At 38.3% G+C, this 24,686-nt stretch overlaps 3 long non-coding RNA genes across 5 annotated transcripts; all 3 read right to left on the reverse strand.

Moving 5' to 3' along the window:
* Positions 1-13,105: 13,105 nt before the first annotated feature.
* Positions 13,106-19,519, reverse strand: LOC105358747. Of its 2 annotated transcripts, XR_002874199.1 has the most exons (5): positions 19,412-19,499; positions 19,271-19,359; positions 17,410-17,547; positions 14,773-14,902; positions 13,106-13,146 (listed from the first exon to the last, which is right to left on the reverse strand). It is a non-coding gene; the product is annotated as an uncharacterized LOC105358747 (long non-coding RNA). The 2 variants fall into 2 exon arrangements; XR_002874200.1 differs by lacking the exon at positions 19,271-19,359 and having other exon boundaries at positions 19,412-19,519.
* Positions 19,520-22,315: 2,796 nt separating this feature from the next.
* LOC111948247 lies at positions 22,316-23,292 on the reverse strand. Of its 2 annotated transcripts, none has more exons than XR_002874202.1 (3): positions 23,208-23,292; positions 22,786-22,932; positions 22,316-22,704 (listed from the first exon to the last, which is right to left on the reverse strand). It is a non-coding gene; the product is annotated as an uncharacterized LOC111948247 (long non-coding RNA). The 2 variants fall into 2 exon arrangements; XR_002874201.1 differs by lacking the exon at positions 23,208-23,292 and adding an exon at positions 23,014-23,054.
* Positions 23,293-23,456: 164 nt separating this feature from the next.
* On the reverse strand, positions 23,457-24,053 carry LOC111948183. The gene is made up of 2 exons (XR_002874122.1): positions 23,579-24,053; positions 23,457-23,500 (listed from the first exon to the last, which is right to left on the reverse strand). It is a non-coding gene; the product is annotated as an uncharacterized LOC111948183 (long non-coding RNA).
* Between the last annotated feature and the right edge of the window lie 633 nt (positions 24,054-24,686).

Raw genomic sequence — 24,686 nt, forward strand, 5'->3', positions numbered from 1 at the left:
TTCATTTATCATATTAATCACATTAATCATATTAATCACAATTTAAAGTGCATAGATAATGCTGATCCACAATGACATGAAGATCATTTCATCAATTTAAAGGTTTCAACCAACATGTGGACCATGAAAATGCATGCATGTAACAACATCACAGTCAATAGAAAATTGGCCCTAAGTTACATTTCAAATAAATTAACATATGGAGAAAGTTGGCTTAAACACATTGCTAACCGTTCCATGTAAAGTAATGGAACAGCTCCGATAAGCTAATCCCACAAGACACTATGAAATGTTACGCTAAAATAAGCGCCAGCTCACTCACCAGTTCCGTTCTCTTAATTTCGTGTTGCGCGCTCTTCTCTGGACAAATTGGCACCAGTAGTCGGCTCCTATGTTCCGACGTTAGTTACGTTAGTTTTCAGAATGTTTATAGTGAAATGACGAAAAAAAAACAGTTAACGTACCTCCAGCTAAACACCTGAGACTTCCAAACACGCTTCTTCCGGCAACCTTCCCACAGCTGTTTTTAATGGGTTCTAATTGTACGAGTCACATGACCGTGAGACGCACCGACGCACGCAGTGTGGTGACGTCATCACGCAGGAGATGCGAGAGGAGACTAAACGCAATTTTCCCACCCGGGTTACATGCAGGTAGTGACAGAAGAGGGTTACGGTTACTTTATGTAATGTCATAATGAAATAATGGTACTGCCAAAACACATTGAAAACATATATCATGCAGCAGCAAGTTCTACACACCTGGGTGGACATGTCCTCTGCACTCTGAGCAGAGGACATGTTGCACTGAGATGTTTTCGTGTGCATACCCATGTTCTATAGAGTCCACTGCTGATGGAGCCTGAGAAATAGGGCTGTCCAGTGGTTTCTTGACATAAAATTGGAAGCATTATTATAACCTTTATGTTTTATAGCTCTGTGGTACCAAAATATTATAACATGTATTATATAGCGGCTGGGTAGCTCGGTTGGTAATGTGAGAGGCTACCAGGGTTCAATTCCAAGGGGGCAATTATCATTACCAATGGTGAGCAATTAACTTCACCATGTGGGCCCTTAGGCAAGACCCTTGACGCTACTGCCTCCCGAGCGCGGTTAGACTGCAGCTCACCGCTCCCCCAGGGGATGGGTCAAATGCAGATTAGAATTTCCCCATTGTGGGATAAATAAAGTATCAATTATAATTATTATGAATCCATTTAAGGGAAAATTATTTTCAGAAAATTGTATCACCACAATTTCATTATCTAAAATAATGATAATAATAATTTATAGACAATATGATAGTCTACATTCTTCTTTGAAACAACACAGTTCACAATAACTTTGGGATATTGTGAAAGACTCAGTGGATGTCAAATGGGCGTGTGTTTCACTTATAGATTTTGGGGATAGGGTGGTAATAGTATTGGGGTTTACCTTGTTTTGTGTATTGTACACAATTCTCTTCAAACAAAATATAAAATATCCCAATATTATTGTGGACGGTGTTTATTCAAAGCAAAAATTACCTGGGTAGGACCTTCTGGGCCTCGCGAGCCATATATGGCTCTTTTGATGGTCACATCGGGCTCGCAGACAAATCTTTAATTATAAAATATTTTTTTCATTAGACCAGTCCTTCTCGGGCGCGATGCGATGCCAGAGGGGCGCGCAGTAGTAGCGGTGCTTGGAGAGAAAAAATTGCGCCAGCACTATCAGTTTACTATTATCTATTATTTCACAGAGTTTGTACCAGCCTGAAACCTGTGAATTGCTGTGCCTGCAGCTGCGCGTTCCCATCTCTGAAAAAGAGCGCGCAGTTGCAGGGACGGGATGAGAGATTGAGGAGTTGCTGAATTAATTGTACGGCGTTTGTTGCGGTCTACAGTGACCAGAATAAAGAACCCTGAAAGAGGTTAAGTCTCCGTGCCTCAGTGTGGGAAAGGGACGCTACATCATTGTATGGCTCTTTCGAAATTACATTTAAAAATATGTGGCGTTTATGGCTCTCTCGGCCAAAAAGGATCCCGACCCCTGGTGTATATGATCAGTCAACACCTGCTATATTGGTCACTTTAATGACACAGACAACACCATTATAATATATCTCTACTAAATAATTACCTTTTTCTTGTATTGTTTAAAAACACAAGACTTGGTTGTAGGCTACACATAAATGCCGCGTTCCTCTGCTTTCTATGTTTCCACTGCTCACCATCCACTCTGTGTGTCTGTAGTCAAACAAGATGGAAAATTAATAGTTATGCACCTAAGAGGAAGTTCATTGGACAGTTTTAGGTAACGATTAGGTAATGTAATTATTATTACATTATTCAAACAGTAAGGTACTTTTCATGAAGGTCATGTAAACCAATAAAAGTCTAGTTGCTTTGTTGGGTTTTCTAAAAATGGTCTTGTTTAAAAATCGGCCCATTTCACGGATCTTTAGCTAATCCTCATTGCAAAATAATATTAGAAGTTGAGTTCAACATGGTTATTTTTATTCTTGTACTGTAGCCTTACATGTAAAGTTTTATGATACACTATGATACCTTTTATTGTTTTACCTTCCGTTTTCTCCTCAAAGAGTCAGTGTACTCTCTCAGAAGTCCTTTTAATGTGATTTTGTATGTATTTACAAAATCATCCAGCCTAGTCAGCCGTCTTTGTTGAAAACAGATCTTCTTTAAGTCCCACTGGCTTTTCTCCATTATGCCTTGTGTCTTATTGTCCTGAGTGTAATTCTGGGGATGAATAAATGTGTTATGTACTCACTATAAAATACTGTAATTTTATAAATTACATTTGGTTAATAAAATTTTAAGGCATTTTGTTCCTGAGTGGATTTACAGGCAGCTCTTCTGTACTTCTGGGCTAGTTGGTCATATATTGGACCATGCCCATGACGTCCCAGGTCACCTAAGAGAAAATGAAACATGTCAGAGTTACTTTTTGTACTGAAAGATAATTAAAAGGCATATCTGGATATTAAAAACTAAAAAGGCCAACCCAAGAGTAAGCCGCTCCAAAGAGCAACTTGAGGTAGGAAGAACTTAAGCAATGTTGGGATGAAGGTTGGGCAGAAGTGGATATTGGTCTCCCCTGCTGAATCTAGCTCTGCCCTCTCAAAAATGAGCTCGAAATGGTGTTGGAACGGTGTTGGTCCCACATCATTCTAAAAAAAAAAAGACAAAGAAAAAAATCTTTAGTCCTCTCTCTGTATTTCCATTTTCTTTAAATAATCCACTCAGAAGTTACATACACTGTAATCTTCCTCTTCAAGGGTTGTTATGTCAAGTGCACATTGTCCAGCTCTACTCAGGAGCATCTGCAGTGAATCAAAATGTTTTTCAACATTGCTACCACTGTGCGAGCTTGAGAACAGAATTGCTGCGCTGTTGATAATGCCATCAAGTTCCTTGATTGTTGCTGCCTGTGTCATGTGGCCAAAATCATGCACGGCCAAACGATAGTGTTCAGGGGCACTACAAAAAGAAAGTAAATTAGTCTCACAGTGGGGAAAAATAGCTCTTGCCTTTCTTAAATAAGAAATAATGAACACCAAACACTCACTGCCTTCTGGAAAGCTGTTTAGCATTTATCATGACATGACTGAGGCAGCGGTGCAGTAGTGGCATCTTGACTGCATCCTCCTTTGCCTGTCCAGTTACTAATGCAATTATGGGGATGAATACATGTGTTATTTTAAAGAAAAATATCTTGGGAGCAGTTCCTGTAGGCTCAGAAATTATAGGACAATGACTGAAGAAGAAGGATGGACCCGTTCTGACTTGTCTCCCGTGTCTTTTAATCAAGTCAGTGACCAGTGAGCCCAGAAAGTAAGATACAGACAAGGTTGTGTGGTCACTGGTTAAATATGTGGCTACTGGGACTTGGGAGGAACTTTTGTTAGGATGCCTAACAACAACCTCATCCACATAGTAGGATGAAGTTTGCCCTTTACCTTTGCTCAAAATGGAACCTGTTGCATCTATATAAACTATGTCTTCTTTACATCGCAGGAAGAGTAGGTTAACAGTCTCCTCGGTCCATAACATGACACTTTTGGGGTGTAAAAATCACCACAACTTTGATCTTCACCAAGCATTGTCTGTAAGCTGTTAATTTCATTTTGTTGTCTTCTGGCTTGCTTTCTGCTGGCCCATGAGAGAGTTCTCATAACACCTGTGGCAGGAACCTGATCCCTACATCCAGATGCCACAACACTTTCCTCTAATTTTGAAAGTTGTTCTAAATGAAGGCTTCGTGGCAGTTTCGTCACCAGGACATCCGCTAACGCCTGTCTCTCATCACCGCGCAGAGGCCGTCTTCGAAGTTCTTCAGGGTGGTGACAAGCTTTTTCCCCCTTGAAGATTACTAGAGCTTTTAGCGAGTGCTCATCCTCTACTGTGACATCCACCTCAACAAGACAGTCATCAAAAGTACCATATCCAGAACAGGGAGAGTGGGCCTTTTCTGTTTGAACCTATAGTATTAACACTATAGTGTTTAAAAGCAAAACTGCAGTAGGGATGAGTAGTCTCTATACCTTTTGCCATTACCGTTGTCCATTTAAGGGTTTTGAAACGTCTTTTTTGCTGTTTCTTTTTAAGATTCCTCCAGTCACTTTTTTGTATGAAAAAAAAACAAGGTTTCTGTGGCAATTTCTTGATGAAATAATGTTTTTCTTCCTGTGATGCTGAAGAATTTTCTTCTGCAGTTGTTGACAAGAGCTGGGGAGAAAAGCAGAAAATTATTTGACTTATGTTTAGAATTTATTAAATCCATTTCAAATATGACAATAATACAATATGTGGCAAAAATCAAAATGCCCAGAGAAAGGCTTAACCCAAATATAAACTGAACTATTGTTATCTAGGGGCCAATGTTAAGGCAAATTGTCCAAAACCATAGCTGCGAAAGAGAGTTTACTTGAAGTTCTTATTTGCATCAAATTCAATAAAGCATTTTATTAAATACATCATTGAGTTTAAGTGTCATGACAACCATCATTTATAGTTTAAAATTTTACCTCCTCTATGCGTTCCTTAACTAATATTGTTGGGGGACTGTGGCAATCACTTTGCATTTGAGGTGATGGGGTGCTTTGGCCTTCAGTGTCATTCAGTGACACTGGGAGTTGCAAGTCATCTCCAATGACTTCACAAGCAGATGACATGAAGAGGTCATCTGCTTCATCTTCAACTTCAGGTGTAGCAAACACCCTTTTCTGGAGAGACATTAAATTATAAGAACACATAACTTCACTTTTACAGACTTCAAAGTAAATACTACATTTTATATATTATTTATAATAAGTACATTTTAAATACTAAAATACTGCACAGGTTTCCTAAGCAACTTTGGAGCCACATTCCTCCCCCAGCGCTCTTACTGAGGACAGCATGACCCCCTCTGGACCACCTCTCCCCCACCACTGTCTTTTCGGTGACAGAAGAGGAGGTGCTCAAGCTTTTCCCTAAACAAAACCCACGGAAGGCTCCCGGCCCGGATGGCAACCCCCCTGCAACCCTGAAACACTGTGCAGGGGAACTGGCAGCGGTTTTCACAGACATGTTTAACACCTCCCTGGAGTCCTGCCACGTCCCGGCCTGCTTCAAGCTGTCCACCATCGTCCCTGTCCCCAAGAAGTCCTATATAACTGGTCTTAATGACTACAGGCCTGGCAATTAGGTCTGTAGTCATGAAGTCATTCGACCGTCTGGTCCTCCCCCACCTCAAGTCCTTCACTTCCCCCCTCTTGGACCCTCTGCAGTTCGCCTATAGAGCCAACAGGTCTGTTGAGGCCGCTATCAACCTGGCCCTCCACTTCATCCTGCAGCATCTGGACTCCCTGGGAACCTATGCAAGGATCCTGTTTGTGGACTTTAGCTATGCGTTCAACGCAACCCAGTCTCATCCTAAAATGTGTAGTAGCTACATTTGTCCACATGGAAATGTGTGAAAGTTTTACAAAAACGCCCCCTAAACTGTGAGGCGGATACGTTTCATTTTTCTATTCATTTTCTACGAGCCTTCTCAGGATCACGTGACTTTGGAGGTTTGGCCTGCCGTGAGCAAAAAACATGGCGGATGCACGTTCATTTTTCGGTGGAATATCCCATAAAACAAGATATTTTGAGGACTAATTTTTATTTTGACAACATTTCTAGTGAGAAATATACCATTTTCTTTTAAAATATGCTTTCATTTTGGACATACAGTTTATAGTTTGCTTGTTTCGTTCAACTTTTTCTCCCAAAGGCTCTGTTACGTTGGACAATAACGTTAACTTTCATTCATATCTGCAGACGTGCGCGTGGGTCACGTGACTATGATTCTCTTTTTTTCCGCAGAAAATGTCATAAAATAGGAGTGATTGTGGACTAGTTTATTTTTGAATAAATTTCTAGCAGTATATATCCCCTTTATTTTCATAATATCCATTCATTGCTGACATGCAGTTCGTAGTTTGTTTGTTACGTTCAACTTTTCCTCAAAGGATCTAAACGCCTTTGATCTTTTCCATAAATATATGCGGGCTGACGTGGGTCACGTGACGTGAGTCGCTCTTTTTTCATATAGAAGATCTCGTGGCCGGCAAGATGGCGATGGGAGCAAACGTCCGGTAAGCGTCCTGCGCAACAAAACCTCAAAAACGTTACTTTAAGACGGAATACTTATAAAACCGACTCTCCACTGGATGTCAAGATAAAATAAAGCAAGCTTTGAGCCAACTGAAGATCCTTAAAACGCCCAACAACTATACAAGCATGGCTAGTAAACCCAATGTTAAAGCTACAGCTAATGCTGCTAGGGCTAAAATGCTTTTTCCACATGATTACTGCACGCCTGAGGACATGGAAACAAATGCAAAGGGGACAAAAAACAGTGTGGAATCACCTTTGAAACCAGCAGCGCCACAAAAGAAGCCAAAACCAGATGAAACCTGCTCTCTCAGACCCGGAGAAGCCTCAAACGCCGCAATCTTGGCTGCAATTGAAAGCCTCAAAAGCATGATGACGGACTTTAAATCGGAGCTGCAGCAAAACACTCTGACTATATCCGCTATCGCCAAAGCTGTGGAGTTTAACTCTGCTGAAATCAAAGAATGTAAAGACAGAAATAAAAAGTTGGAAGAAGAAGTGAAACATCTGAAAGAGAAAAATGTGGAGTTGGAGCAGAGAACATCAGAGATGGAAAAGAAAACGTTGGAGTCAGAAAGATACAAGAGAAGATGGAACTTGAGACTGAATGGTGTTAAAGAAGAGAAAGGGGAAGACACTCGAGGAATTGTGGGCGATCTCATCACAAAGATCGCACCACCCTGGACAGAGAAAGTGGACAACATTCTGGACACGGTACACCGGCTGGGCCCAACCGACGTCAACCGCCCTCGTCAAATCATCATTCAGTTTACAGGAAGGAGATACAGAGACGAGCTGTGGCGAATGACTAAACACCATCCAGTCTGTCGAGACCTCAACATCCGCTTTGCAGAAGACCTCATCAAAGAAGACAGAGAGGCAAGGAAAGCTGTGTGGCCCAAAGTTGAGCAGGCGAGAAGGAACGGTTGTAAGACAATGTTTGGAGGTCCTTATGCTTTCATTAATGGTCAGAGAGTCATTCCATGACTTCAGTTAGTCTTGTGATTTATTTAGTTAAGATGGTTATTGTAAATTCAAGGTTTTGTTGCTTAAAAGTTTTTGTTCAGTAATACTTTCAGCCTTATTTAGGTCTGTTAAGTTTGCCTTTTTGTGACATGTTGCACCTTAAAACAGGTATTTCTTTACTTTCTTTAAATGCCAGAGGTCTAAGAGATCTAACAAAGAGAAAAAGTTTTTTTTTTTATTTTGTAAAGGGAAAAATGTTGATTTTGTTTTTTTACAAGAAACGCACTCTACAAATGAAGATAAATCATTTTGGTCTCAGCAATGGGGGGACAAGGTTTTTTTCAGCCATGGCAATTCCAGATCGGCAGGAGTCGCTATACTTCACAAAAACTTCCAAGGCAAAATTGTTTCCCATATAGCAGATGAACACGGTCACTGGCTGATCATCATAGTAGATATTGATAATTTGAAATTCATCCTGGTTAACATATATGGCTACAATAGCATCAAAGAGAATAAAAATTTATTGGAGCAAATTTCATTACAGTTGGACCAACTCAGATTAGCATATTCATCTAATAATATCATTGTGGGAGGGGACTTGAATCTAGTGCAAGATGACTGGATGGACAGATTTCCCTCTAATTTTGATTCTAGTCACCCTAATGGAACATTTAACAATTTCTGAGACGGTCAAGGCTTAACTGACACATGGAGACACCTTAATCCTGGTATAATTCAGTTCACATGGTTCAATTCCAATTATAAGTTAAAATCAAGAATTGATCATTGGTTAATTTCAAATCACTTGTTATGTCACGAAGTTAAATTTAATATATCAGCAGCACCGCTAACAGACCATTGTAGCGTAATCTTGTACATTAAACCCAAAAACAGTATAAAGTACTTGAATAAGTACTGGAAATTCAACTCCAGCCTTATTCAAAATATTAATTATTGCCAAGAAATTAAATCACTGATTTCAGAAATAGAGACATCTGAGGAACTTGATTCCCCAGTCAGAAAATGGGAATACCTTAAATACAGAATTCGTAAACTCTGAATTTCATTTAGTAAAAAGTTAAAATCAAATCTGGATAAAAAAGAGCTGGACATAATAAAACAGCTGAATGATCTTTGTTGTAAATCTAACCCGTCTGAGGATGATAGACAACAGATATTAAACCTACAATCTAAATTAGATGAGCTTTATACTCAGAGAGCCCGAGGAGCATACATCAGATCCAGAGCAAGATGGATAGAAGAAGGCGAAAAAAATTCAGCATATTTTTGCAGCCTGGAGAAGAGAAAGCAAAAAAGGAACAGCCTAAAGTCACTTCTAGTGAATGATATGGAAATTACTGATGAAAAGGCTATATCCTCAGAAATGTACAGATTTTATAGCCACCTTTACAGCTCTAAATTTTCAAGGACAGACTGTGACAACTTTATAAAAGAGATACGCAACACATCCCCAAAATAGACGACAATTTTAAACAAACATGCGATAAACAACTTTTAATCTCTGAGCTTGATGCTGTCATTAGTCGACTCTCTCTCAATAAATCTCCTGGTTCAGATGGGCTCACAGGCGACTTTTATAGACACTTTTGGGAAGATATCAGAAATTTACTGTATCAAGTCTTTTTGGAAATCTTTGAAACTTGCACACTTCCAACCACAATGAAACATGGGATTATAGTTTCTATCCCAAAACCTGACAAGGATCCTAGACTTATAGACAACAGAAGACCTATCACCTTAAGAAATTCAGACTACAAATTATTAACGTACATTTTCGCTTCTCGTCTCCAGACGGGACTTTCAGAACTTATTGCGGAAACACAATCTGGTTTTCTGAAGGGCCGTTCAATTCATAATAATATAAGACTGGTTATGGACATCATTGAATACCGACACCTTATAAAAGATAATGGTTTTATTCTCTTTCTAGATTTTTACAAGGCCTTTGATTCAGTGGAGCATCCGTTTATAATGACAGCACTGGAAAATTTTGGTTTTGGTACTAAATTTAGAAACCTAATCTATGGTCTATATCAGAATATCAACAGCTGTGTTATCCTTCCTAATGGCACCACCCCAAATTTCAAAGTCGATGTAGTAATCTCTCAAGGTTGTCCCATCTCTCCATATCTGTTCTTATTAGCTACTGAAATGTTGGCCATTTATATTAAGAATTGTAGTGAAATCAAAAAGTTAAATGTTTTGGGCACAGAGATCATTATTAGCCAGTTAGCAGACGACACAACACTGTTTTTAAAAGATGAGCATCAAATTAAAGCAGCTATTGAAAAAGTCAAACATTTTTCCAAAGCATCAGGGTTAAACTTAAACTTAAAGAAATGTGAACTGTTGGCTATTCATGACACACCCTTAAAAGAAATCAATCATATCCCCATTAAATCAGAAATTAAATACTTGGGCATCTATATCAACAAAGACCAAAAAATAAGCCAATCAAGGAATGTGGGTGAAAAACTTGATGAATGTAAGACCAGGTTGAATATGTGGCTCCAAAGAGATATATCGCTGCTGGGTCGGATCTATCTGACAAAGATGGAGGGTTTGTCTAGATGTATTCATCCATCTTACTCTAATGCCATCCCAAACAAAATGATAAAATCCATCAACCAAATGACGTTTAACTTTATTTGGAGAAACAAGCCTCATTACATGAAAAAGAACTACATGGTCAAAGAATTTGAGGATGGGGGTCTCAAAGTTATTGATTTTGACTGTCTTAACGGAACCCTGAAAATAAACTGGTTGAAATCGTGGATCAAACACAACCAATCCTTCTGGTTTTGTGTCCTAAATTATTTATTTAACAAATTAGGCGGGTTAAAGTTGGTGCTTATTAGTGATTTTGACATTAATAAGCTCCATATAGCATTATCAGAGTTCCACAAACAAATTCTGCTATACTGGAAAATCTTGTATGTGCATAATTTCTCGCCACACTCAAATATCATTTGGAACAACAGATACATCCTCCACAGAAACAAATCTTTGTTTTGTGCTGAATGGTTTGACAGAGGTGTCTGGTCGGTGTCTGATCTGATGGATACGGAAGGAAATTTATTAGATTATGAGCAATTTTGTTTAAGACATAACTTTAATCCTCCTATTTCAGAATTTTTAAAAGTACGCAATTCTCTTCCTCGAGAATTTGTATTTCTAACAAGGAACACAATGACACATTTAAGGATAAAACCACAGTTAGCCACATTGTCAATTGAAGGATGCCCTCTAATGGACAGAAAATGTAATAACTCATTTATCAGAAATTGGTTTATAGAAAGGTTTTTTCCTGGTCGACAGAACAAAAATAATATACTGCAGAAATGTGAACGAAATGTTGTTCTTAAATTAAGAACCGATTTCATGAAACTTCCTATTCCCCCAAAAGTTAAAGAAACACACTTCAAAATTATGAATGATATTTATCCTTCCAAAGAACTACTTAGATTACGTTTCAACATTGATGACAACAGCTGTTCCTTCTGCCAAACTGCTGTTGAAGACATCGACCACAGATTCTTCCTGTGTAATGTTGTACAAGTGTTTTGGTTGGATGTTTACAAATGGTTAAGACATAAATTTCCATTCATCATGGACTTCTTTTCCAAAGAAGTCATAATCTTTGGCCTGTCACTACACAACGATGTAAATAATGTATGTATCAATACTGTGTTATGTTTAGCCAAGTTTTTTATACACAAAAATAGGTTACAGAAATGCCACCCCAGCTTTAGCTTCTTTAATAATGAGGTCAATCTATACTTAAAATCCATAAAGTTAATCGACTCACCTAAAGCCATAACAATTTATGACACCCTGAGTGATATTCCTGATGTCTAAGACAGTTTATTTATATTTTGTATCCCCCTGCTTTTTGCAACACTATCCAACTCTGAAATTGTTGTTTTCTTATGTTATACCTTTCCCTGATTTCTCTATGATTATGAATATAAATAGGTTTATGTTTGCATACTGATAAGAATTTTTCTTCTTTTTGCTTCCTTTCCAATTATAGTATTCTCTTTTGTATTCGCCATATTTTGTAATTTTATGTTAATGTTCTGGTATTGTTTTGTATTGTGTTCTATAAATAAAAAAATAAAAAAGGACCCCGAGAAAAAAAAAAAAAAAGATCTCGTGAAAAGGTACGTTGCTATTTATTAATTATTTTTATTTACATTTCTACGGACCCGTGTATAGGTTTCATTCTGTGTTGTTGCGACTTTGAAGGACATTTAAACAAACCGGAAGAATGTTGTTCAGGAACGGACTGGAGGGTTCTCTAAATTTACTTAGCGATTTTTTTTATTCAATATTCTTTTACATGTTAAAGTATTCACACTACAAGTCTAAATGCTGTGTACAATGACTGATCTTTTCCATCATATCGGTGGGCTGACGTGGGGTCATGTGACGCGAGTTTCTTTTTTTTCCTGTGGAAAAATCTCGTAAAATAAGATCGTCTGAGGTTTAATATTTGCGTTCAATAACTTTTCTAGGGACCGATGTACTCTGTCGTAACGTCCATGCAAGCGTATTTTTTCAACATCAACTAGTTGAGTTTAGAAATACACTGTAAATAATAAAAAAAAAGACGTTTGGCTCTAAACTGGTTTTGTGATTGCTCCCACGTTTATCGGGAAGATTAAGTTCTAAAAATAAGCCCAGCGACAAACAGGTGTTTATTTTTATTTTTTACAGAAATTAATGTTTCCATTACTAATGCAAACTTTTTGTTTTGCAGGTACTTAAAGAAACAAAACATCAAATGTTTCTCAGAGGGAAGGTATGTCGCATGACAGATTGCATTTTTTTTATTCAAACTTTATTGACTGTAACAATTCCAAACAGCAACAAGAAAGGAACAAACCAGAGGATTATTATGAAATTTTTCACAAAAACATTGAAAGTGACGCACAGATTGAATGTTTTAAATGCTTTCTTATGGTCAGAGTTTCTTATTGTGTTCATGTTTTGTTTGAACTCATTGATAAAGTTAGAAAAATGGGGGGGGGGGGGGGTATGATTTCTAACTTTGTATTTATGAATGTGCCATATGGATAAAAATAAAAAAGGTTAATGATGTAGAATTGTTCTTTTTATGGGATGGACAGTGGGTGAGGCACGACAGATTGCAGTAAAACTAAACAGTAAAACATTCAAACTGTGAAAATACTGTTGAACTTCTGTTGAGAATAATTCATTCATAAATCTGTCTATAAATTAGGATTTCAGCATCTGGATCATTTACGTCTATTTTAACATAAAAGGGGCTAAAAAGAACTAACATCAACAAACAACAACTACTAATAAATATTATAGGAAATAAGGAAACTAAGTATAAAAAAGTAAAACAAAATAAATGTACATAGTATATCATATATTATTGTAAATAAAAAAATAAACATGTCTGACTAAGAGTGGGGGTTGAGGGCGGGGGTTTTTTTTGTCTCTTTTTTGGAATCCAGCGTAGAGGCCATGACCCCCCCCTGCAAGAAAAGTAGAGAAGGTTCAATCAAACAGTGATAGACAATGGGCTACAGTTTGTTCACTCAGTGCTTACAGGACGACTGTTTTTAATTTGATTAGTGTCAATTATCCTTTGTAGGAAATATTAGTACCATTCAAATATTCATGAATAATTACAATATTACATTGATTTTTAACGCATAGCACAAAAGCATCAAATATCAATATCTAACAACTTGTAGAACATGAATAATAAAACTTGGACATGCATCCATCATCTACCCCTTTTGTCCTTTTATTGACAAAATTAGAAAAGATTTATATAATTTTAAATAAACAAAAAAACAAATTAGGCTGATTATTATTTGGACGTATTTATTTGTGACCAAGCAAAAAAAATTGATGGAAATTCATGTTGAAGAGGCACGTTGCTGGATTGTCCGTACGTATTTTAACCATAACCCCACCTTCTTTACTTGCAAATAGGCACTTCAAAATAAATAAATAAATTCATTAATAATAAATACAATATAAAACATGACTAGCACTCCATTAACTCCATCTGGGTTTCATAAATAAAATAAAAACGTTTACCACTCAAAACAATCATCAGAACTCTAACACAGTAAATATGCCAAACAAATGAATAAAAAAGCATTTATATACATTAGAGTTCTACTTTAAAATAATAATAATGTAAAATAAAAACTGCTCCTTTTTTCTTTAAATGTCCTCATTGCATATTAATCTTTTCCTCCAATCACACGGCTGCATTCTGAAAGATGAAAAGTGTAAACTTGTTTAAGAGATGTTTAGGAGGACTACTGTAAACTAAGATAAATGTGTTAGTTAAAATAAAGTAATAATGCATAGTTATTTTATAATAAAAGACTAAAAAAGGCAAATTAATAATACAAAATCCAAATCTTTACAAATTCTGTAAGTATTTTGTCGTATTAATTTATACTGGTGGAAATGCAAAGAAAAGCGACAACTTAGAAGAACTGGTTTGAACATGAATTATTGCACAAAGACGGAAAGGTGGGCGTGTCTCCAGGAAAGAGATCCTCATGACAACCAACATGATTTTGATACGGAGGCTGATGCTTCAAGGAGAAAAGAAACGTCAACAGCCAGTGCTGATCAGAACACAATCCAATATTCTCATCATTTGAATAAATCCTGAAATGTTCATCTGCTGCTGTTTGTCTGCATTTCTTGATGAAATTTTGCTGCAAAATAAACCCATTAACCATCACTGTTCTGTCTGTGATGGAAGAAACGCCAGGGCTACTATGGGAAGATATACGGTAGTCAACATTTTCTTGGAAAGGATTCTTTTTAAATAATATTTTATAGAATCTTTTAATAGTGTGTAAAATGTTTTTAACTACAAAGCATTTTAATTGCATGTTATATGTTTTATATCAACTGTAATGCCCATTAAAAAGAAAAGCACAAGTAAACTTGAACTGAATTATTTTTTTCTTATTAAAGATTTGAGGAAAAGTGTAAAAATAACCACCAGATGAATAATTCTGTATTTTCATATTTCTTTGGAGAAACATTTGTTGAGGATAAAAAAACACAGGAATATATAAAAAACATATCATTTTTGCTAACTGTGCAGAAAAATAAGATTGTACCAGGATAGTAAAATGTCAGGAGTTGGGACACTGGTGGACGGCTGTGGGGCTGAAGTGGTGGGAGGATGGATGTCTGAAACGGTTGATGGTTGGACGGCTGAAGCACTGGAGGGCTGCTGCTTTTTCCAACCTTAATGGATGAAAATGATAAAATAATTAGTGTGGTTGTTTTGGTGAGACATGACCAGGGGCCTCATTTATAAAACTTTGCGTAGGATTTGCGTCAGAAGTGGCGTACGGATGAAACATAGGACGTGCGATTTATAAAACCGTGCGCACGCACATCCTACGCATCTTTCCCTTAATAAATCACAACCAATTCTAAATGCAGCGCAGCTTTTGCGGCCTCATGACACGCCCATAGTTGCCCATAAATAGTCCGTGAAACGCCCACAAATGAATATTCATTGATTGCTAAACCATGGCACACACAGAGAGGAAATCAAAAAAACGTAACTTCACTCAATGTGAAGTAGAAGTTATCGTTGGCGAGGTGGAAAAGAGGAGAAAAGTGTTGTTTGGGGCACAGTGTGGGCATTACTAATGCCAAAAAGGCACGTGAGTGGCAGACGGCGGCAGACGCCGTAAATGCTGTAGCCTCACAACCTCGGACCGTGGCCGAAATAAAAAAGAAATGGTCGGACATCAAAGTCGAGGCAAAAAAACGTCTAGCGCTGAACCCCACACACACACACACACACACACACACACACACACACACACACCCGTGTCTGCCACGGGTGTGGGGGACACCGGAGCTGACCCCTCCTGATGAGAGACTGGCGGCAATAATTGGGGAATCCCTTTTAAGTGGAGTGGTGACTGAGGCGCAGGGGGACACCGACGCGCCAGATGAACCGGGTGACACACCCCCAAAAGCCCGCAGAGGAAGTGGGAACCGGCTCATAAGCCACTCGTCCTCGTTTGCCAGCAAGTCTTCTTGCTGTCTAAAGATACGTTCACTCTGAATTCTTCCATTTGCCACATCTTCTAAGAGCGCAAGATCAGCCATTGTGCGTCATTACGCATTGTGATGGGGCATTTTATTTCCCTCCATTTAATTACATCTGACAAGCTACAGATGTTGGTAATAATCCACGTGGAAATGGGAAATTGATCAGCAAATGTAATTTCTTGTTGCTTTCTGAATGGTTGAGACATACGCCATACATTGTTTTATCAAAAATAAAACAAACTAAAGGCATATGCATGAATACCATAATTCTGTAGCTTATGAAGAAATGTTTTACTATGAAAACAACTTTCCCCAGTGGACAATTAATACATCTCTCTCTATCTATCTATCTATCTATCTATCTATCTATCTATCTATCTATCTATCTATCTAGTTGCAGCTATATCTGCTCCTCCAGACGGACACATTGACGGGAATGTCAGTTTTGTACATTATTTCGTTCTGTTAACTATATTATTTATGAGGATGAATTGCACAACATGCCAATATTGCAGAAAATATTTCACTTTTCTTTCTACAAAAAAGTGTTCATTTGAATTTCTGTTGTAATTTTCGTTTGATTTTTTTTTTTGTTTGTTTCACTGCTGATCGATCAAACGGGTGTTCGTGTAGGCTGTTAATTGTAAGACTTGCTTTGTGAAGTCTTCATGTTATTTATGAGAGGCAGTATTGTCATTTTCACTTTCACGTGTTTCTTCCATCTGCCGACGGTGTCGCCGTTTCTCATTTCACCCGTTTTTGTGCGTACGCCTGGGTCAGAGCTTCCGTGAAGGACCGCACATTTTCCCGTCAAGTTTGCTTTTTATAAATCTCAACTATTGCGTACAGAGTGGCGTACGCCTTCTTTTGTGCGTACGCAACGTTTATAAATGAGGCCCCAGATCTGCTGACGGTTCACAAATGAAAGTTTCTAATCAAACTAGAGTTCATGCAGATTGAAGATGTCGTGTCATCAAGCTTCCATGAATAATGACGAACAACAACAGACTGAGGTGAATGTAAAATTATTATTACCAGTAGGCCTGCACATTATACCGCAAATTTATCGTTATCGCGACATTAAGCTGTGCAATATGCATACCACAAAAGACGGCGAAAATCACAATAAATGGTTTCCCTAAATGTGCTAAAACAATCTCATGGCAGCTTGAAATATTGAACAAATGAAATAAATCCCTTTATGCATTTAACCAATCGGAAGGACCCGTTTACGTTGTTGATCAATCAGATGAGCCCTTTTATGTTTGATGTTTGCCTCCTACGTCGACAAGGGTCAGTTGGAGTATAACTTTTAAACTGTTGCAGTGAAATGGAAATGATGTTTTTGGTTGTTTTGCTATTTGTTTATATACCGCGAATTATATCGTTATCGCAATATTAATCACCAATATCGCATATCGCGAGTTTTCCTCATATCGTGCAGCCCTAATTACCAGTATACCTGATACAAGGCCTTCATCCAGGCAAAGCATGTTTGTGCTTGATCAGGGAACTTAGGGCAACTTAGGGGGCACAACATGTGTGTGGTAAGAGGCGGGACTTTTTGGCAGGTTTTGCATCAATTTTTGTATCGTCATCGTCAAAATTTAAATTATCATATAACACTGTGAACAGATCGACAATTGGTTAATGACTCTGAGTCACAGATGGTAAATACATACCAATACAGACACTTCATCACATGTGAGGCGTTCTCTTTTGGCCTGAAATCTTTGTAGCCCGCCTTACATTTGGATGTTTTGGCGGCCACAGCGATCACAGTTGATGCAAGTAGTTGTCGAGCCTCGTGGCAGAGTCAGCTGAAAATAGGAAAAGCAGAATTTTTATGTCTCCAGTTCCACATTCTGATAAGATTTGGGGAAAATATTGCCATATTAATGACAATGGTTGTTAGTTTTACAATTAAATTAAGGTAGCAATTGAAGTCTAACAGTTTTGTAAGAATGTGCAGGTTATTATTTCTGAATTTTAAAAAGAAAAGTTATAAAAGAAGGTCATGAAGACTTGGTTTTGAGCTGAAGATGTCTTTCCTCTTATCCAAAATGATTTCTGGAATAAAACTGGTAAAAAAGCAGTTTGACTGGATCAGAGAAAAGGTCTGAGCGAGTGTGACGTCACCCATTTCCTTCCAGATCCATCATAACAAATTCAATTCTGTCGTCGTTTCTCTGTGATACAGACGTCACCACGTTGGAGCCAGTTGACAGTGATTGATCTGAGTCAACGTTTCTATGGCAACTACTGTCGCCAATCAGGAGTAAGCTTGTTGAAAGTCCACACTGCTTCCACTGAAAGTGAGCTTGGTGGAATTTGTCAAACAAACATTCAAGGTGGCACATGCTATTACTGAGGCATCTGTTTGTCAGTCTATAATTTGAATAACTTGTGATAAAGAAACAGTTTTGTAAAACAAATAACTGGAATTAGCAAAAACATGTTTAAAAGGGTATCGCAACAAGAATGGTTAATCTGACCCATAGAATGACTAACAGCTGTTTGTTTCTCTTTAGAAGTCTACAGGATTTTGGCTCCTTGGAGCCAGCGGGTACTTCCTGTTTGGAACGTGAGGGGGAGGAGTCAGTCAGTCCAGGTCTCTGAGACAGAGACTGTTTTAAAATATTTACAAAACCAAGTCCAGATGATCGTTGTTACAACTTTTTTTGTGTAAATTTGGAGAAAAACCCTAAATAGGTCAATCATAACACTTGAATATATCAGTAAATTACTGTTCCTTTTTTTGCCGGGAAACCGGTGTGGGTACCGGATGTTCTCGGGGTCCTTCGACCAATGATGACGTCACACTATTTGATTGGCTGTAAGTTGCCACGACCAATGAGTTAACGTCGCTAAGTTTTTTTTAAAAACTTTATTGACAATTGCGGTATCATACATTAACAATGACATTAACGTTAACAACGAACAATAACGATATAATCGATATTGCCTCGAAGATCAGTCACAATTGCCAAATATAACATATTGACATAGAAAATAAAGAATAGAGGGGAAAAAAAGAAACAATGAACATAACACACAAATAAATAAAAACCTAAGTAAACTAAAATAAAGGAACATAGAAAAAATCTAAGTAGTCTAATACTAGTTAAGTTAGGGGTACTCGTGAAGTTTTTATTTCTGAACAAAACTAAGCAATTTCAAGGCATTCTTCTTTTTCATACAATGAAGTGATTGAAAGCAAAAACAGAGCTCTTTATTAAATGTTATAAAAGTGGTTTGGTCTTCAAAACTTGACCTCACCAAGATGGCGGTGCTCTCCTCCCATGAGCAACCACGTGATGTCCCCTCTAGTGATATAATTCATTGGAAGGACCCTGAAGGACCCCGAGAACATCCGGCAACCCGAGAACATCCGGTACCCACACCGGCGGTGGCGCGAGCGCTGCCATAATCATTAGCTAATGTAACCCCGATTCTCACAAACCTCCCTTCCTCTGCTCGACCACAATAACTATACAGTTGAAACAAATAATTAATACATTTTTCTATGATCATAGTAGTAACCTGCAGTCGTGTTACGTTCAGTCTCTCGATGGAGGCCGTATTTTTCAGCACCGCTCTTCCGTCACAGTGATAACAACAGCGGCATTCATCTGTCAGATGAAAATACTTTTCATTACTGCCTCTTGTGTTTACATTTCTTACCTTTGAGACTTCTTTAGCTCGTGCAGAGATGCAGAAAGCGCGACAACCAGATTACCTTTATTGACGCCCAACACCCACCGACCGGCGCGCGGACACCTGGGGGTGGGGTGGCCAATGAGTTATATCACTAGAGGAGACATCACGTGGTTCCTCATGGGAGGAGAGCACCGCCATCTTGGTGAGGTCAAGTTACTGCTGCAGTGAATGCATTTGAATACATTTTTTGCATAATACCAGTTCATTGTTTGTGTTTCAACTGCCAAAATCAGAGAACTGAGTCCATGAAGGAGGAAGTATATCATTTCACAGGTAAGTATTATAATTTTTTCTTTTAATGCTGCAGGGGCTTTATTAATAGAACACATGTTGACATGCATGATGCTGCAGAGTTATTATCAACATGCTGCATGATGTATGGAGAATTTGCTGTCAACATAAATGTACATTTTATTTTGCTAAACCTGTATACAGCATACTAGGCTATTATGGTAATATAGATTTATACATTTCTGACTCAGTGACTGAACTTTTCACTATTCACTATTCAGACTTAAGGAAAAAGTGGATCTTAGCAATAAAAAGAGCTAACCCAGATGGATCACTGTGGTACCAACTAGTAATACAGTCTGACTGTTCAAAACATTTGTGGAAACACATTTAGATAAGAGGCCAGACTGTTTGCTTGAAACCCAACACCATACCATCTGTGTTACACAAATTGATCACTCACATGAATCAGTATAAATCTTAAATTTTTCTTTGTTGTTGTTATTTTAGGGTAAATCTACTGTTCACTTTTGGACTTCTTTTGAATATTTATTTTATTATTATTATTATTATTATTATTATTATTATTATTATTATTATTATTATTATTATTATTATTATTACTATTAATAATAATAATAATAATAATAATAATAATAGACTTATTGACTTACTATTGATTTATTATTATTATTATTGACTTATTGTTGGGTTTTTCTAAATAATTTAAATTACATGTCAAAGAGGTCTAAAACTCCTAAATGTTTACAAATTATTTTTTAAAAATTCTTTGTAATAATTTTTTTATTTGTAAGAAGTCCTGCAACAATGCCTTTTCATTAAAGTTTGAGCTTTTAAGGCTGACTGTTTCTCTTCTTTAACAACAACAAATGATGTATCTATATATATATTATATATATAAATATAATATATTTACATATATGTATAAATATACATAAATTGTAAAACATATAAAGTTTATAAAAGCTACTTAGACACCACTAAAAGCAATAGAAATCATCGTCATGTGGGCGTCGTCGACCTCACCAAGATGGTGTCACGCTCCGCCACCGTCGGCCAGGCTTCATTGGGGGTGGCTTTATGTGCACGGCGCGCACGCATGCGTATTTGCACTAAAATTTTCACATGGCCTCTTTGGCATATAAACCTAACATTTCTATCATTTGTGTCTAAATTACGAGCATTAAATAACACAACTTGATTTGTGTGTGTCAAAAAATATTCCATGTTGGGTCTAAATCAGATAAGCATTGTTCATCACATCAAATATTTACTTATTTACTGTATTATACTGTTTTCATATATTTATTACTTTTATCATCTAAATTGTCCTAAGATTTATGAAAAATGAAAATCACACACTGAAAAATAGGGTTTGCTGTATCAGTTTATTCTGCATAATGGAATGTTTGGCTCAAAACTGAGCTCTTTGGCATCAACTCAACCATTGGTTTGGAGGAAGAGAATTGCTACCTATGACCCCAAGAACAGCTTCCCCACTGTCAAACATGGAGGTGGAAGCATTATGCTTTGTGGCTATTTTTCTGCACAGAGCTACGTCGTCATGTTGATGGAGCCATTAATGGAAAATCCTGAGTGAGAACTTCCTACCCTCCTTAAGCCAGGACCCTTCAAATCAGTCATGGATGGGTCTTCCAACAGGTTAGTGACCTAGAACCTACAGCCAAGGCAACCAAGGAATGGCTGAAGAACAATCATATCAAGGTCATTGAGAGGCCCAGCCCATGTCAATCCTATGGAGAGATCTCACAGTCGCCAAGCAACAGCCACCAAATATTCATGATGTAGAAGGGTCAAAAGAAGGGCAAATACATTTATATAAATTCTTTCAACTTGATTTCTTTCTAGGTTTGCAATTCTGCACAACAAACAAAGGACAAAAACTTTTTTTCCTCCAAATAAAAGGAAAAACCTTGAAACTTCATGTGAGTTCTTGGCAACTGCCATTTCCCAAATCCTGCTCATACTGGACCCACATCTCCATGTCTTGGATATAAGTAATTAACTTGCCAATAACAAAGACTTATTAAAGGTCACTGAGGTGAACTTTGTAGACAAGTGCGGAAACTGTATAGTGTAAGGCTGATCGGCAAATAAAAGACCATGAAAGTCATCTTGGACTATAGTAGGCACAGAGGAGGGTTCACAGCTTCCCTTTCCTGGGCATCCCCATCTCAGCTGATCTAACTTGGTTTCCTAACATCCAGGACGTTATCAACAAGGCACATCAGCACGTCTGAAGCTGCTGGCAACCTACCGCTCAGCTAGTCCAACTGCATCATGGTCTGGCTCTCAGATCAAACTGAAGAAGAGCAGCAGAAGCTTCAGTGCTGAAGATACTGGAGCAGATCATCGGCTACCCCCTTCCCTACCTGTCATCCTGTCTGAGTAAAGGAACGTGTCAAGGACAGCACCCTTCCTGCAGCTAACATACTGATAAATACACGTATCACTCCACACTTCTAATATTCTTAATTTCTCATGTCATTTACCCCTAATTTAAGATAACTCATTGTCATTTTGTTACATTTTACTTCAGTCTTGCTACAATTAAAATGTAGTCTGTACCCTGACAAAGGATTTGGAGATGCATAGCACATTTATTATATGAGTTTAATAGGTCAGTGTTTCATTCTAAGGTGTTGGACATACAAATCAAAGGCCAAACGTTTGAGTTAAAATGAGAAGTGTCTTCAGCACAGGTGTGAGCACTGAAATGTTTAGCTAGTGTTGTAGAAACTTGAACGGAGGTAAAAAACAATGTAATTGTTGAAATTTAGGTTGAAAAACCCTTCATTGGTGCAGTTCAGAAAAAAATCTCTCATTTCAATTAAAAGTCATTTATTGGTACAAAGTTGAAATGAGGTTGTCCTTCATATAAGCCTTTTTTTAGGGGTGGAGCTGGGGCTTGAACTGCAGAAAGTCTCCTCCTCAGCAGACAATTAGTCCCTCATGTCCTCTCTCCATCAATGACTCTGTGCTGCCTAAAAATGAAAAGAAGAAGAAAACACATAAATGCCACAAGCCCTGGACATCCATGCAGATCACAAAGAGAACCTCCTGACTTTGCGGGGCAGAACCTTCCAAAAGCTGGGAGGAGAGCTCTTCAACCACACTTCAAGGACCCGCAGTGCTGCTGGACTTCACCAACCACAGTCTGGTCAGCAGCATGACATCATAGAGCCTTTAGTTCTTTACCATGGCACCATAACCTGCAATCCATCACATCATGCTTGATTAGTTATGCAACAACTTTAGAAAGTGTAACCCTTGTTCTATCCTAGGCACTTTACCATTGGGAGTTGGGTCATCTAGACCCACTAGACAGTACTCTGAACCTTTTTTCTTCAATGATTCGTGATCTTCACTGGTGTCCATGGATTACATGAAATCTTTCCACCTTTATCCACCTTTGTCATGGTAGGGAGAACACGTCAATGTGAGGGTGGGGTCACAAGATAGCACAAAGGTTACAAAAGATTTTTACCATATGTTGATGACAGCTGATTCTTGTTTTCCTGATGCTCAGACAAAGCCCTTCAGTGTTTTTCTCTGGGTCATTTTGATTGTTCCTTGTGGGAAGAGATTAATGTATTAATAATACTGAAGAAATCAAGACATATTCCACATCAACACCATGAGAGTAACATAAAAGAAACAAGCCAACATTTATCTACAACATTACCACAGTCTTTACCTGGAGGTATCATTCTGGTAACGTCTGCTCCAGCTTTTCTGACTTCCGCTTGTTCCAGCCACCGGCCTGAACGGCGAGGATGTCTGTGCAGAATGAAAGGATCAAAATGTATTAAACTGAGAAAACAAACTACACAAGATGCATCTTCAATGAGTATTTACCAGTTTTTGACACATATGTACTGGGAACATGTGTCTGGTGAAGAGAGGAAGCTGTTCAGTCGGTTCAGTCCCTTTCCCTGATGTTGTCCCTTCTTGATTTCATCCTCGGATCCTCATCATTTCAACCAAAATGTATGTTTGCAAACTTTTGAAACATAAGGGGTTAGAAAAAAACTCCAACAGGAATAAGGGCAGAGGCCCTAAGGGAGACCCAGGACACGCTGGCCCCGGGGTCCCCCAAGAGGAGCTGGAGGAGAGGGAAGTCTGGGCATCTTTGCTTAGACTGCTGCCCTCACAACCTGGTTCTGGATGAATGGAAGAAGATGGATGCATGGATGGAACGTGTTCAGGCCTTTCAGCAAAACTCCACGATGGCAGACTCCGATCCTTCCTCATTTACTTTGCCAGAAGACTTGTTGGAGGACTCTGGTGCTGCCACAAACTTACCTGCTCCACATCTCCCATCTCCAGGATTCTATCAAAACAAATGAATGTCGTATATTAACATGATGAAATGACACAAAATACAATAAAACATATATGCAGGCGTGTTCATTTTCTTAAGGAAGAAGACGTGAAAATAACTTTGCATGTTCTATTTCCCCATGAATCTTCTTTCTCTTTCGGCTTTTCCCATCAGGGGTCGCCACAGCGGATCATCCTTTTCCACTTCACTCTATCATGGACATCTTCTACCCTAACATTAGCCAACTTCATGTCCTCTGTTAAGACATCCATATATCTCCTCTTTGGCCGTCCTCTTGTCCTCCTGCCAGGCAGCTCCATCTCCAACATCCTTCTACCAATAAATCCACTGTCCCTCCTCTGAACATGTCCAAACCATCTCAGTCTTGCTTCTCTGACTTTGTCGCTAACACAGGCAACATGAGCCGTCCCTCTGATGTACTCGTTCCTTATCCTGTCTAACGTGGTCACTCCTAAGGAGAACCTCAACATCTCGATATCCGCTACCGCCATATCAGCCTCTTGTCTCTGTCTCACTGCTACCGTCTCTAACCCATAGAGCAGAGCTGGTCTCACCACTGTCTTGAACACCTTTCCTTTGAGTCTTGCTGGCACTCTTCTGTCACACAACACTCCTGACACT

Source organism: Oryzias latipes, chromosome 11, assembly GCF_002234675.1.
Source record: "Oryzias latipes chromosome 11, ASM223467v1".
Lineage (NCBI taxonomy): Eukaryota > Metazoa > Chordata > Actinopteri > Beloniformes > Adrianichthyidae > Oryzias > Oryzias latipes.